This window comes from Lissotriton helveticus, chromosome 12 (assembly GCF_964261635.1).
Source record: "Lissotriton helveticus chromosome 12, aLisHel1.1, whole genome shotgun sequence".
Lineage (NCBI taxonomy): Eukaryota > Metazoa > Chordata > Amphibia > Caudata > Salamandridae > Lissotriton > Lissotriton helveticus.
The window spans coordinates 286,962,184-286,978,522 of record NC_136073.1 but is presented as its reverse complement, the minus strand read 5'-3'; the positions used below and the strand labels follow the sequence as shown (position 1 = coordinate 286,978,522).

The 16,339-nt window shown below is 44.8% G+C and overlaps 1 protein-coding gene across 1 annotated transcript in view; it reads left to right on the top strand.

Annotated features, from left to right (window-relative positions):
• LOC144799981 (ATP-binding cassette sub-family C member 12-like) overlaps positions 1 to 16,339 on the top strand; it is a 973,671-nt gene that overhangs the window by 431,373 nt on the left and 525,959 nt on the right. The window lies entirely within an intron of this gene.

Here is a 16,339-nt window from a genome sequence, read left to right as displayed (position 1 = left end):
TCCCACTCTAAGTTGGCGCTTTCACTTTTCATTTATTTTAATCCTGAGACCACTCTAAAATGGCGGTCGAAACGGACTGACCCAGCCCATGGGCTTAGTCCTTCCTTAATGTTTGCTTTCATCTCCGGAAGTGCGGTGTTTTAACACAGACGGCACTTGCACACCTGAAACCAGCCATCATGCTGTTTTGAACCGAAGACGACCCTCCGCCCTGACAGACTTCAGAACACGGTAAGAGGGCCCCGCAAGGGCCCTGCACCTGTTGCTTGCTCTTGGCGCTCTGTGATTGAAACGGACTGACCGTGGCGACTGCCACTTTAATTTCAGACCAACCGGGACTCGCACAACGCTGCTGCCCGCTTTCGTGATATTCAGAGGTCGTCAATTGACGCGATACCTCATTACTCAGGTAATATGGGACCATACTTACCTGATAGCACCATGCCACCGCCCTTCCCCAATTAATGTGTGTCCCCTTATTCTACAGGCAGATTCCCTATCACTCTAGAAGGGGTATCCTTCCATCACCCCCGCCACCGGCTTCCAGAAAACCTCCTTAGGTGGTCTGTGATCCACGCCGTGGTAATTTGCGCTACCACTAATTGCGCCGATATTAATTCATATCCATAGCCTTTTCCTGCATTTTTTCAACGTCCCTTGTTCCTCCACAGGGTCGCATCGTGCATATTGATTGCACACTAACGCCTGAATTCCTTATACTTGGAATCAGGTCAGTCTGATTAGCTCTTTTGGCCAACTTACATAATATGTTCGTGTAGTCCCCACCTCACTTGTAGAGTGTTAATCTTCACTTTACCTAGGCACCAGTCACTATAGTCACAATGTAATCTCGAAATTGCTGCCGATATCCATCACAAACTCACCAATCGCCACCATCGGGCACCTGCTGGACTCAACTTCATTTGACTACCCAGAAGACAGCCTTCTCGCTTGACTACCCTTGCACTAAATCACCCTAGAAAATCAATAAATGTAATGTCACAATATTTCTACCCACTGCGCCGCAGGCCTGGAAACCACACCGGCCTGATCACTCAACTCACATGGCATAATGACACTATGTCACTGACCAGGACTGGTCTAAATTCACCTTAAGTGCAGCTGGCATGCTGGTTTTAATTGTAAATACAATCTCTTATGGAATTTTCCCTTTTCCACCCTTCCCTGTTTATTCTTCACAGGCTTAGTAACTGACTCAGGCAACAGTACTATTCTTAGTCCTGAAGATGATCCCACATCGCAATTGGAGCTAGGGATCGAAACGTTGCGTCGACTGTATAACAGTGCTGCATCTCTCAAATGTGTAAAATGTGTTGCAGTAACTGTTTGGTTGAGCTTACACAAAATTGTATTGTATAGTAAGCCACCATTGCTCCTCCCTGTTTGCCTGTTACTCCTTTCCTTTATTGTTTTCTTTTCTCCCTACTTGGTACAGGCTTGTGCCCAGTAGTCATCCTGTTTTGTGTCTCACGTATCTTTTAATGTGTGTTTATCTTTGAAAATAAAAATCCTCTGTCCGGCTGGACACTGGAAAATGAGTCATAGGTCTTATTTAAGTCTATGTACAACCTTTTCTGTTCTAACAAATTAAGCTAAGGACCCCTGTTCCTAAAAATAAAAAAACAGTATTTTTTAGCCATCAATTTACCGGAAATCTCAAGTATCCAGGCAGAGGAATTAGTGGCCGATATCAATGTGCTTGAAATTCGTCAAGTTAATGCCTCAATGCCATCAGGAAAGGCCTGTGGGAATGATGGTCATCCAATAGAGTTATATAGTCTTTCAGGAAGAATTAATAATGTTTCTAGTGGAGCTTTTTAATGCAGTGAAAATGATTGAGAGGTCCCTCAAATATTTAAGTAAACAATTATTGTTAGTTTTGTTAAAAAGGGGAAGAATCCCAGTGACGTTAATTCATATAGACCCATCAGTCTTTTAAATTACGATTATAAAATCTTAATGAAAGTCTGGGCTTATAGAATTTCACCTGTCGCCCAGAAGACTATTCATAAAGACAAGACTGGCTTCTTGCCAGTACGACAAATGTCTTCAAGTACTACTTTTTTAATGCATGCTATTGACTTTTTTTAATACCAGTCAGATACCTGCATTTATAATGATGGTCCATGCTGAAAAAGCATTCAACCTTTTTAACTCGGATACCCTTATCTTTGCCCCTAAGAGGGTGGGATTTCCGAGTATAATAATCAATCTATATATATAAAAACGAAAATATGTCTGTCTGTCTGTCTGTTTGTCCTTTATGCATTACAACACCATTCATCCAATCGCCATGAAACTTTTGGAAGTTGTTGAGTACACTCCCGCGAAGGTTTCTGGCATACATTGTTTTTAAAATATCGGCCCCTCAGGGCTCTCATAATCTTTCGAATACTGATGTACGCACAAGACGGAAAAACAAAAAATCGTGTATCCACAAGCACTCGAATAAATAAATAGAATTAAAACAGAATTCATCCGAACGCCAAGAAACTTGGGGAAGTTGTTGAGTACACTCCCGCAAAGGTTTCTGGCATACATTTTTTTAAAAATATCGGCGCCCCTGGCGCTCATAATCTTTTGAATACTGATGTACGCACCAGACGAAAAAACAGAAAATTGTGTATCCACAAGCACTCGAATAAATAAATAGAATTAAAACGACACTTTGAAATGTTTTCCATATTAAAATGAATACGTTTCAATAAAAATGACACAATGTAAATTGAATGTTATCATAACGAATTTCCTTGAATTTCCTTTCTTCGGAGATAGCAGCAACGCGCGACGGGTAAGCTAGTATGCTATATAATATATACTAAGGCGCTCAGGTTCGGATTTGTTTTAACTCCAGTAAAGTTGGAACCATAGATAGAAATCTGAGATCTCGTCAGGGCTGTCCCTTATCGCCTATACTTTTTACTTTCTTTATTGACCCATTGGCAGTCAGGATTAGGGCAAATCGGGGAATTAAAGCCCCAATGGAAGGCATGTACAAACTCAAATTGTTTGCGGACGATCTAATTCTGTATTTTTGACCCCATGAACAAAATGTAAGTACATCTCTGGGAGAGTTGGAGCAGTTTAAATCCATTGGAGGCTACAAAATTAATTATAATAAAACAGAAACCCTAATGTTTAATACCTCAGGCGATAATCTCCCTAGTAGTCTTCAACGCTCTGTGGTTTTGACCAACCCGATTCGCTATCTAGGAGTTTATGTACCTAATTTCTATGTTGAACTCTATAAGTTGAATTATTAGGTTACATAAAAAAAATTAGAGATCTACTTGATATATGGTCTCTTTTCCCTCTTACTCTTATTGGTCGGGTCGCCCTCATACAAATTTCAATTTTCCCTTTATTAGTTTTTTTATATATGAATGTTCCGAGAATAATTAGGATGGCTCATTTTAAAGAGTTGGATGTTCTTTTTTGACAGTTTGTCTGGAATAAAAAGGCACCCAGAGTTAAATATCCAGTACTACAATTGGAAATAAACAAGGGTGGGTTGGCATTGTCCCAGATATGTATATACTATGAAGCCTCCCTCTTTGACTTCTTGGTTCATATATCTGATTTTTTTTTTAATTGATAGAATGGTAAAGGAAGTGGGATCAAACCTTCCCGTCTTAATAAAAACTGCCAAACTCCCCAAAATAGCTAGGTACAAAACGTTGCAAAACCTCTTCACTATACTCCAGTCTCTTTATTTTATAAACACTATGAGGCTGGTTATGAATATCTGCAGTTAAAAGAATGTAAAGTTTTAGGTCTACATATCCAGTCTGGTCATTTAAGGTTTTGGAATATAAATGTTTCAAAGAGTTGGGCCATTTTCTGCTGGGAGGGAGGTGCCTCACTTGGCAGGCAATTCTAGCTTGATATGGGGATCATAGTGAGCCATTTTTGGGGGGATTTATACAAATTATTAACCTAGTCAAAACATATTGTCTTGTTGCCTGTTCTGGTTCATCATCACTACTGGTTGCTCTTTTTAAAGCCTGACTGAGCATGGTGGGCAAATGGTAAAGACGTCTGCAGAGCCAAGGGGGAAACCACCAAATAAAAACCACCAAATAAAGAATTTTTGTGCCAAAATCACTGTGACAACACAATGCTCTTTTTCCGAGATTGAGTGGCAGACAATCTCGTAACTTGGTAGTCAAGCCTTAAGGGCTGCAAACTTCAAGCATATGTCTTTTCTGTCTCAATGGATGGCGTATTACACCCCCAAAGCCCTCCACAGAATGCACCCAGAATTTATAGATAGATGCTTTTGATTCCAATTCTGGGAAAGAATATTTTGTGCTCTTAGTAAAGGCTTACAGAGCTTACTCAACCCGGAGCCCGCAGTGACTCTTTTTGGCAGGTCAAAACAGAGGCTAATTTCTCCAAATATTAAAGGCAAGGAAGCTTTTATTTCAATTACCTCTTTGGTGGCACAATCCTTGATTCTGCAGAATTAAATAACAAGTTGAGTTCCAACATATTTAGAATGGTTTAAGAAAATGATCCATACAGGTAAATTTGAAGAGGCCTATGCAAAAACGGTTGGTGCGATTAAAAGGTTTACGAGAGTTCGGAAATATATGGAACAACTTGAGAAAGGAAGTGCTACCTAGAGCTGTCACTATAGATGTTTTCTTCGACTGGTAAAAATTGCTGACTGTTGATGTTGGAGGAAAGGAAGGGAAGAACTTTTCAATTGGCCGTATCTATAAAAAGATTTTTAAAAAGATGGATAGGTAAAAGAAAGACAAGGGGAAGGAAGAAGGGGAAAAAAATAAAGATTTCTTTTGCCCTGTTTTCAGGGTTTTAACATTATCCTACTATTATTAAAGCCAGGGGTTATCCTACTATTATTAAGGCCAGTGTTGGGTACAGTTGATCAAAGTAATTTCCTTTTTCCATAATGGTTTAAAGCGCTATCTAAATTTACTGTTGTTGCACTGTACTTTATCTTTTTTCTCATTAAGGAAGACTGGAGATATCTCAATTATAAGTTATAACTGATCCTTGGTGCTTATTTTTTATCGTTTTACCATGAAGTTTGGTTTTAAAAAAAAAATATTTTTATTAAACAACGAAAAAACATAGAAAGAAAAAACAGAAAACAAGGCAATACAGTGCAATTACGTCATGTCGGTGCTGGGGGGGGATACATATTCAAATCAAATGCCAGAAGTAGGTGATGGGACTGGGGAAGGGGGAGGAGTCCAGGAGTAAGCAAGGTAACCAAATTCCCGTGGAGGAAACATCAGGTTGGGGGGATGACAGGTCAGTATCCAATCCCGAGGGGGGGGGAGTACAGATGCCACCACGGTATTCGTTCCATTGATTCCGAATTTTCCCCCATTTGCGGGGCGTGCCACGGGAAACATACACTGTCTTTTCCCTAAACATGCACCAGTCCATGTTTTGTTGCCACACCAGAACTGTCGGTGGCCTCTGGGCACCCCACAACTGAGCAATGTCTCTCTTAGGAATCATAATACCCAAGGTCACCCATCGAAGCTGCGCCAGGCCATAATCATTCGGCTCCCAGACATTCAACAGACACCGCCTCGCCTCTGGCATTGATTGCACACCCGTGACCTCACTCATCACTTCATGCACACGAGTCCAATAGCTCATAACCGCAGGGCATTCCCAAATAATATGGAAGAACGTACCCACCAGACCACAACCACGCCTGCACAGTCCATCCACAGAGAACCCCATTCGCACCAGACGAGGACCAGTTACGTAGACCGTATGAAGAATTTTGAGCTGGACAAACCGGAGGCGCGCCGGGATAGCCACTTCCTTCGGGGAAGAAATCGCCGCCTGCCAATCCTCATCGTCGAGTTCCAGACCGTCACTAGTCCACACCTCTCGAAGGTTACTCAGTAAGTCGGACCTGGCATTGATCAACTTCTTGTATATGAGTGAGATCGTGCTGTCAGGGACATGCCCGTCTAGCACCCGATCTTCGAGCGGGGACGCCTCCGGAATATCCGAGCCCAGGGGAAACACAGACAAAACCGCGTGTCGGATTTGCACGTATCGAAAGGATTCTCTATCATTCAAGTCATACTCAACTTTCAGCTCCTCAAACGTCTTGACTCTACCCTTGATCCACACATCATTCACCCTGCTGATACCGATCACATCCCACTTATCGAAACCCTTCGACTTCCAGAGGGAGCCAAGTTTTTCCGATGAATAAAGCGGGGTAGCACGGGTCCGCTTAGCAGCCCAGCCCAGGGCCGCTGTAGCGCGATGCCACACCTGCACCGCTGTCCTAGTGGGGCCCGTGAGAGATCCGCCAACAGATTTCGCATACAGAGCCCCGTTGTAGTCTCCACCAGGCAGCAGCCATCTATCCATCTCAAACGCCGGGCTCGGCAAAGGACCGTAAGTGCAATGGTTGATGGCCCCCAGCTGAGAGGCACAATAGTAGCTGTGGATGTCCGGGAGAGCGATACCCCCGTCGTACCACGGGAGCGTCAGCTTCGCAAGAGCAATACGAGAACGGCCCCCCCACACCAATTGTCTCTGTAGACTTTCAATCTCCCGGAAGTAACGGGCGGGCACAACATCAAGTGTATTCTGCAACGCATAAAGGAACCGAGGGAGCGACATCATCTTAAATAACGCCGCCCGTCCCAGAGGAGAGAGAGGGAGCCTGCCCCACGCTGTCACATCGGCATGGAGGTGCTGGAGAGGAGGCAACAAATTGCGTTCATAACGAAGCACAGGGTCCAAGGTGATAAAAATCCCCAAGTACTTGAATCCCTCCCGCACCACCGAAATAGGACATCCACGAGGCAGGAGAGGGGCCTCGCCGCATAAAACATAGATGCAAGACTTCGACCAGTTGATGACCAAACCGGAGTTTTTACGGAAAGAAGTTAAAACGTCAAAGAGGACGATCAACGATTTCTGAGGCGACGTAAGATATAGGAGTATATCGTCTGCATATAAGGATATTCGGTCTTCAAACTCCGGAGTCCATCTAATGCCCTTCAAGGACGGTTCCCATCTCAGCCATGCCGCCAACGGCTCCAAAGCAAGGGCAAACAAGAGAGGGGACAAAGGACAGCCCTGGCGCGTTCCCCTACCAAGAGCAAAGGAGGCCGAGACACGACCGTTGACCACCACCTGGGCTAAGGGGTCGGTATAGAGCAATTGCACCCAGGCAATAAAAGAGGGGCCGAAGCCAAATTTAGAGAGAACCGCCCATAAATATGGCCATTCCAGCGTATCGAACGCCATGGTGGCGTCCAAAGACGCCAAGATGGCCGGTTCACGCAGAGTCGCCGCTCGCGTGAGGACTCCATGCAGGCGCCGAAGATTAAGTGCTGTGTTACGATGGGGTATGAATCCGGACTGATCCGGGTGAACCAGATCGCCTATAACCGTGACCAAGCGAGTGGCAAGTACTTTGGCCAGAATCTTCGGTTCGGCATTAATCAATGATATGGGCCTAAAGGAGGCGCAGCGGTCACGCGGCTTGCCATCCTTGTGGATCACCACTATGGAAGCCAGCCTTTGGTCGGGAGGGAGGGAGCCTGCCTCCAATGATTCCAAGTACATCGACCGCAGATATGGTGCTATCACATCCGGACGGAGCTTATAAAGCTCCACCGGAGCCCATTAGGACCCGAAGCCTTCCCCGAGCGAACCGAGCGAATGGCCGTAGCAACCTCATCAACTGTAGGCGGAGCCTCTAGAAGATCCCTGTCAGGGTCAGACAAACGTGGCAGCGAAATATCACGCAGGAGCAAGTGGGAGTCCTGTTCCGGTCTATCAGAAACGGGGGAATACACTTCCCGAAAGTAGTCAGCGAAACATTCAACAATATCAGCAGGGTCGGTGATACTCACGTCATTCACAGCAACAATCACAGGGACAACCCGACTCGCACGTTCCCTCTTTCCAGCCAAGCAAGCAATTTCCCCACCTTATCCCCCACATCATACAGTCGTCCCTGTTGCTCCCTGCTCATCTCCCTTGCAGCATCAGTCACCAGCGCTCTATACTCAAGTTGTTTCAGACCCAAAAGGTACAGCCTCTCCGGGGTGACCTCGGTTTCCAACTCCCCCTCAAGAACGGTGATGTCATTTTCAACACGAACAACCTCCTCCCGCCTACTTCTCTTGACATTGCCAATCATGGAGAGAGCCTGGCCCCGAATAACAGTTTTGTACGCTTCCCACAACGTGACAGAGGAGGACACAGAACCCACATTTTCGGCAAAGTAGTGGTCAATCGTTTTAATTAGTTCCGCCCTAACCTTGGGGTCGCGGAGATACCAGGAGTGGATCGGGCCACCCTACCCTCCGACCCCAAATGAGCGTCCACCACCAACCACAGCGGGGAATGATCCGAGATACCCCTAGCAAGATGTTTCACCTCCCGTATGGAGGAGGCCTGGGAGGAGGGCATCAGCACATAATCTAATCTCGAAAGACTGCCATGGGCACCAGAGTGGAAGGTATACTGTAGTTGCCCAGGATGAAGCAGGCGCCAGCAGTCGGTGAGCCCCAAAGCCTCCAGGAAATCCCCCAACCAGGACTGCGATTTCGCAATGTCTCGGGGAGGGTAGCGATCACACATCCCCGACACTACAGAGTTAAAATCCCCACCCACTACAAGCAGACCCTCGGGGAATCCCAAAATCACTCGTCCCAGATCCGCCTAAGTGGCAGTCTGGAGACCCGGGGGCACGTAGACCGAGAGCAAGGTGACAACCCTTCCCTCCCAGCGCCCCACAATGGCAGCATACCGTCCCCTGTCATCAAGGATGATGTCGTCAACAGCAAGAGGGAGGGAGTTCCGAAACAGAATGCCCACCCCCCTGGAGCCAGAAGTGAAACCCGAGTGCGCGACGAGACGATAGCCACGCCTATTCATTGCGTGGCACGTATTGCCAAGCAAATGCGTCTCCTGAAGCAGGACCACATCAGGGGACAACCGTCTCAAGAGCTGCAACACCACGCCCCGTTTAATCCTATCTCCCAACCCGTTCACGTTCCAACACAGTACCTCAAGTCCCCTAACCCCCATCCCAAAGATCAACCCCGTCCCCACCCCACACCATGTGCGACACTGTACGACAGGAGATCATCAACAATATGCCTTGAAGAAAACAATGAAACGAAAACTGTAACCCCCAACCCCCAATCAACCCCATACATCATACCCCCCACCCCGCACCCCTGCGTAAGACTCAAAAGCCACCCCAACTTGCAGTGTGCCTGTCGCCCTAACATACAACTATTCTACAAAAAGAACCCCAATGGAGGGAGACTCGCCCATCCCCCCGCCCACACCCCAAGAAGACAGCATGATAGCAAGCAATAGTGGCTTAGCACCAAACCACAGCCAAAAGTCAACACGATGGACCGGGAGCTGATTCAGCCCCTTATTCCTGCTCCACCGGGCCTCCTTCCACACCACCGGAGTGTCCAGAGTGTTCAGAACGATCCGGGCCAGGGGGCAATGTGTCCAGCCAGTCACTTGCCGCCCCTGGACGATCAAAGAAAAACATTCGTTTGTTGTACACCACACGTAACCGGGCCGGGAAAAGCATGGCGTATTTCATGTCTCTAGTCCTCAGTCTCTTTTTCACCCCCTGGAATCCTAGTCGCTGTTTCTGAACCTGCTGGGTAAAGTCCGGGTAGAAGCTGACTGCAGTGTTCTCATAAGCCGTAGGACCAGATAGGCGCAACGCTTGCAGGATTGCGTCCCTGTCCCGAAAATTAAAAATCCGAGCAATGATGGGTCGCGGAGTGGCGCCCAGCTTAGGCGGACCACCCGGGATCCTGTGTGCACGTTCAACAGCAAAAAACTTGCTGAGGCCCTTGGGTGCGAGATGATTCAGGACCAGATCCTCCACCAGCAGGTCCACCGAGGAAGCTTCCGAAGTTTCCGGGACACCAACCAGACGGACGTTGTTTCGTCTTGCACGGCCCTCAAAGTCGTCCAGGCGGCGAGTGAGATAGTCATGGGCGGCTCGCAAGTTACCGACCTCTGCCTTTAAATCGGAGACGTCAGTAACATGACTAGATGTCTTTAGATCGAGGGATTTGACCTTCTCATTAGTTTTCGCAAGGTCAGCCCTGATCAAGGTAACATCGACAGCGACCGTATCCAACTTGTGGGCCAGGGCCTCATACTGTTGACCCAGTGTGGCCTTCATCCCGGCAATGGCGCCCATGACGTCCCTCAACGACAGCTCTTCATCCAGCCTTCCCCCACAGTGGCCGGGGATTTAGCTGATCCACCCGGAGAGCCCTTGACGAGGGTGTATCTGTCCATGACATTTGATTGCACGGAGCCCCCTCTCGTTGCCGGTCTGGTCTTGCGTTTCTCTCCCTCAGGCTTGGCGGCCATCTTAGTTCGTGTGCCCCGAAGGGTAGCCTTAGACCTAGTAAAAATGGCTAAAATCGATGCGCCCGCAACAATATAGAAATGAAGATGCAAACCAATCACCAAGTGATAAGTGACAGGGGGCCGAGTCACCAGTTGGTGAACAGCGGTGAGGTGAAAAGCAGCAGGCCAGGGCGATCGAAACAAAGTCAAGTAGGACTAGGCGCCTGAAACGAAACTGAAAGTAGACAACCGGGCAAAGGAGGCTCGCGTGATCCGTTGTTGTTCAATTACTGTCCGGCTGGCAGAGAACCAAGCCCGGGGGCAGTACCATGGAGCAGGCCGAAAAAGTTCAAAAGTCCATATCTTCAGCTCCCGATGTCCAAATCGAAGTCCGAAAACGGATAAACGATCAGCAGGGCCGTGCCAGTAATAACCCGTCGTCCAAGTCAGGATAGAGTTTAGGATAGTCGGTGGAGGTGGCGAAGGTCCGGGAGCCCTAAGCTCACGCGACCATCTTGGGTGCGCGCTAAGCTCCTCCTCCTGAAGTTTGGTTTTTATCAGAATAGCAGTATGACTGAATGCTTAATGTTTATGATATAATGAACTAGAATATTGTTTTTATTTGTAAGGGCAGGGATACGCATCTCTTATTTATTTTTTATTTACTAATGTTTTAAAAAATAGTTAAAATCTACTGCTGTCATATTGCACTTTATTCCATTTTTAAGGAACACCGGAGATGACTCTATCTTAAGACATAATCGATCCCCGTTATTGATTCCTTTATAATTTTTATTATGATGCTTATGCTTTTGGTATGATTCATTGTTTATTAACTGTTATGTGATGAATTTCTCTCTATTTTTCTGCTCAATAAAAAAAAAAAAAAAAAAGAAATAGCCAGCATGAATACCATGTCCATTCCCTTGTCCCATCTAAAAGTCGGCTGCTCGTTGTGATGGCCTGTGCTTGTAGTTATGCATTCAGTGCAATTTGAGGGATCTACATTTTTGGCCTCAGCAGTATATCGGCAAGTGTGTACTAAAGCATGTGCCTATTTCACTCCAACATCTGTGTCTGTATCCCACTTATCTCTTGTCACAATGTGGAGCATGATCTTCAAAGTCTCCCATACCACTTTTGCATGGCTACATATATATTAGTTCGCTAACTACACAGTCTTAGAGACGAGCAAATACTAACGTTTTATGAGCCGTGCAGATGCCTACTCTGTCATACATTCACTTAGCCCTTCCAGCACAACTCGTCCATAGCTAATGAGTTACCAAACACAGGCATACAATAAAATATTTGCTTACAATCGGCACCCTTGACGGCTAGGTTCAGGTTGGAGCTAGGCCTGGCACGCCCAGTGCTCCATTGTCAAGGAGACGCAATTAAATATTACATCTGGATTCTGACTGCCCCATCACTATCTCTGAAAGCCCAACTCCATACCATATTTGTGGACGTGCACTTTCCATGAAATTCTCAATTGTTACATGCCATGGTCACCCTGAAGACTGAAACAACAAATTTGGCCAATCAAAGCATCTCCACGCCAACACTGAAAAGGGTAATAAATGCACAAATCACTCAAGTTTCTTTTGAAAGGGACAGTGAAAGAGTTCAACATAAGCCCCTCTTCACAGCCTTAGATGACTCTTAGAGAAAGGGGAAGGCCCAACCATACTTTAAATATCCCCTGGCGCCTTGCTCCCAAAATAAAATCACACAAATGAGGCTACTGGTCCTGCCAATTGCCAATTTCAACCCGCTTTGGGCCCGTAGGGATGGGCATGCATCCTGTAGGCTCTCCGATTACCACCAATAGTCCTGGATACATCAGTTATGTTGCTGTCCCCACTTAGCTAACGATCGCCAGCGCCTCCGTATCCCACTCTGTTGTAGCAACGACCTTAGACGTTGTAGTGGTGTATCCGACCTGTGCTTTACAAACAACACTGCACAAACTCTTGCAAGACTAGGAAAATTCAGCAACAACATTCAAGTTGATCTGGACACAGCCAACCTTAGCGCACGGAACAAGAAAAGGAATGGTGAAACTTCTGGCGAAGAACATCCAAGCCTGGATCAATTAACCATGTGAACCGAAACCAGACCCATAGCGGAAACAAAATACCAAGTCAGTTGAGAGTTTGATCAGATACACACACCACAGATCAATGTGCAGAAAACGAATACCAAATAGTGACACACCAGGCAAAAAGACAATAAAACCTGACTAAGTGCCCCTGGGAACGGAAACAGCATTGTAAGAGCTACATGCGAAATGTTGCCAGTAACAGAGATCTAGGCTCCCCCAATAATACTGTCTAAACCGCACAACACCTTAATTCACCTCAATAAGCACACTGTGGAATCAAGACTACAGCTTACTGAGAGGCAAATTGCGAGGAGATTTTCCTATTAAGTACTAAGAGTATAACAGTGCTGGGACAAACCATCCTTTCTCTTGTCTCCTCAACACTAAAAGACATACCTTCAACGTACCTATTAGTAGCAACTCATGTACTTACTTTTAATCTTATTAAAAAAATATGTATATATAACACTCACCTGTGAGGCCCACTGGAGGGCAATATATTAATTAGCATGCAGGCAGTGTCTGCGAGATTTCAGTGTGCCTATGAATAAGGAGCTGGGGGCTCCGAAACCGGTCAGGCAAAGAAAAGATAATCAGGAATGCAAATGCTGGTTTCCGTCATTAAAGAATTCGAGTGAATTACTGCTCTGGAGTGAGTATTCATTCTTTAGACAACTCAGGATGGCATATATATATATGAAATCGAATTTGCGTGCACATTGTGTTCGCGCCAGCACTCTCTGTCATTTTGGAGACTATTAAGTGTACTTCACAGTGATGTGTGAAAAGCAAAAATTACAGGAACAAAGAAAAAAATAGAAAAATGTAAGAAATGAACTATAGAAAATTGCAAAGTATTTTGAAAAATCATTAACATTTAGAAACTTGGTTTATTTTTTGGAATTATAACACCTTCTAGAAATATTTACAAAGAGTAACGCAGTTTGTGATCATGTGTATTTGGGGATGCACAGTCTAACTGCTGAACAGTAGTAAAAAGTGAAGAGGGATCGAGCACTTGTGCACTTTAAGAGACACTCTAGACTGAGTAGAACGCTGGGAAGCCGAAATGTGTAGACCGTCTTTTTAATCATGTTTTGCACTTTGGTGTACTAATAAATACTTCATGAAAATTACCTCTGCAGTGGTGCCGTGAATTCTTGCTGTGGTGGAAAAGTTTAAGCATAGAATTAATCCTCAATATGTTGATGCAGTGGCTGTACAGCTCACCATGAGCACTCCAGGTGTGAGGGGAAGCGGCTGGGAAAATTGCAGCCATCTGAGCAATGGATAAGTAAACTTGCCGACGCCTCTGCTTGCTATCTGAAATGCATCTACTGAGGCTGGACTTGATCCATGGCAGCCAGCAACAATCGCTGCGGTGAGTATGAAGGCGTGTGGAGGTTTTTGGGCAGCAGTCCAAATGCTGCAGGGGCGGTGTATGGTAGGCGCTTATGGCTAAATCACGCAGAGAGGAACACCGCTCTGATTGTACCGATCCGGGGAAGGAATCAGCGGCGGGTTTTGTTACAAAGGCCAGCATCATTCCTCCTTTTGGAACCACTAATTAGTGAACACTGTTAGCACTGTACCATTAGGATGTAGAAAAGTTGTTTTTGCTCTATCTAGCAGGGAGAGGAATCAGCAGTGAAATTGACCAGTTAACTGCCTGTTTATTTACCCTCCTCTTGGTTCCTATTTTTTGGACATCCAGGAACATTGTGACCAGTGTACACAAGCATTTCCTTGACTCTTGCAAAACGTTGAATAGCATTGCGAGAACAACAGAGAAGGATCCATCCTGCGCTGTGAGAAGTAGTTAAACGAAAGAGCACACCATTTTCTGCATAGCAAGGTAATTGCTACAAAACATCCTCATCTTCTTCTTCAATATGGCAGAGAGAAGCAGGAACAGAACATTGTGTGTCAGGGAATTATTAAATGATGATGCAGTGACATTAACTGTCACATACACATAAATAAAGGCAAATGAATAAAGAGCACAATCACAGGGGTGATTAGAGAATTACAACAAAATCTGATTTTTTAAGTTAATAAATAGTGGGAGAAGACCACCTTAGAAAACTACATTCAATTTAAGAGAGTACCTGGAGGATTGATGATCCTAATAATGCCTACTCTGAATTACCTGGATACAGATTTGATCAAACAATGGCAATCTGACACCAATGAATGTTCACTGAAATTAATGAGAACATTGATTACACATGCATAAAGAAACGGGAGATTTTAACACCAAAAATCAAGGAATTAGAGGAAGAATTAGACAAATATCCCATTAATGATGAGAAGAAGGAATTGATTGAATCTATGGAGAAAAAAATCAATAAACATGAGACCGAAATAGAAAAAAGGAAAGTCAGCAAATTTAACAGGGACCGGCTAGATTACGCCAATGGGTGGATTTATACTTTGCTAGAAAGTTTGATCTATACAGAAACAAAGCTCTAATGGATAAATGTGCAGGATCTGAGACCACAGGCACTGTGGACAGTTCTGACATAAGCTCAGCTGATGACGAGCCAGGTACATCTAATTTGGATTCTTGCGGGGAGATGCGATTAGTCCAAATTATAACAGTAAAAAGAGGAAGAGGAACTATACGAGGGAGAGGACACATCAAACCACCATCAGAAGAAGCAGAAAACTCAGTAAAATCCAAAAAAGGAAGAGGAAAGAACAAGTAAAACTAAAGAAGAGCCTGAACAAAAAGCACTTAGGTATTAATATCTCAGGATGCTCTGCTTAACAAATACCTTACTTTTTGTCAGAATCATGACGTTGATATCCCCAATTTTCGTATTAACCTATATAAGTTTTCTCGCAAGCGCAAACTAAAAAAACTTTTCGAAAGTAAACCTCCGACACGAATATCATCTATGAAGACATGAATGGAAACATCACTCTTATGCCCAAAAGAAAGACCTGCATTAAAAGCCCTAATGGAATTGGAAAAAGAGCAGGACCCTGATGTTATTGAACAACGGCGATCGCAGAAGTCGGATAAACAACTATGCAACCGGTTGGGCATTGTCACTTGGAAAGGAGGTGAGAGCAGATTAAGAGCACCATCCACCTTCTGCCCACAACTTCCTCCGGGCAATAAAATTTACCTCTTCCAAGGAGTCATGGTGGAAGAACTGAATCGCACAATACTTAATCACCCCCCAATCAAGAGAAATAAGAAGTAGAATTGGAATTTAACAACTGGAGAACAGCGAGCACTATGAGAACTATGAGATAATCCACAGATTATAATCAAAGCCTCTGACAAAGGCGGAAACATTGTAGTGCAAAACTTGAGTGACTACATCAAAGAGGCAAATAGACAACTGGGGAATGAGGATCATTATGAGAAATTAATAACGAATCCAATGGAAATTGGACTAAGGACTTTCATCTTACATTGTTGGGCTGGAAAGATCAAAGCCTAATCGATTATGAAGAATACACATATCTCAAAATTGATCTCCCTGTTGTTACCATGATTTACTTTCTGCCGAAAGTTCATAAATCCATTCTAAAACCACAAGGAAGACCAATCGTCAGCTCCAAGGGCTCTCTCCTTGAAAATACATCACGTTTTATTGATATATTTTTAATTAACTATGTGACATCTTTACCATCCTACCTAAGACACACTATGGACTTTCTTAATAAGATCCAAAAAATCAAATGGGAAAAAGGTTTCATTATGGCAACAATTGACATATCTTTCCTCTACACATCGATCGTCCATAATGTGGGAATTGCTGCTGTCAAATATTTTCTAAAAATGAGATCTGTAAGTTACCTTGATCACTCTGAGATGTTGTTGGACATGTTGTC